Source organism: Lemur catta, chromosome 10 (assembly GCF_020740605.2).
Source record: "Lemur catta isolate mLemCat1 chromosome 10, mLemCat1.pri, whole genome shotgun sequence".
Classification (NCBI taxonomy): domain Eukaryota; kingdom Metazoa; phylum Chordata; class Mammalia; order Primates; family Lemuridae; genus Lemur; species Lemur catta.
Window position 1 is genome coordinate 37,835,756 of NC_059137.1, and position 235 is coordinate 37,835,990.

Consider the following 235-nt stretch of genomic DNA (forward strand, 5'->3'; position numbering starts at 1 on the left):
AGTGAGATCTCATTTCTACAAAAAACAAACAAAAAAATTAACCAGCCATGGTGTCATGTGCCTGTAGTCCCAGCTACTTGAGAGGCTGATGCAGGAGGATCACTTGAGCCCAGGAGCTTGAGGTTGCAGCGAGCTATGATTGCAACACTGCACCCCAGCCTGGGCAGAGACCCAACAGAAAATGTCAAAAAAAAAAAAAAAATCATTAAATTCAACTCCGCTTCCTCCTCAGATT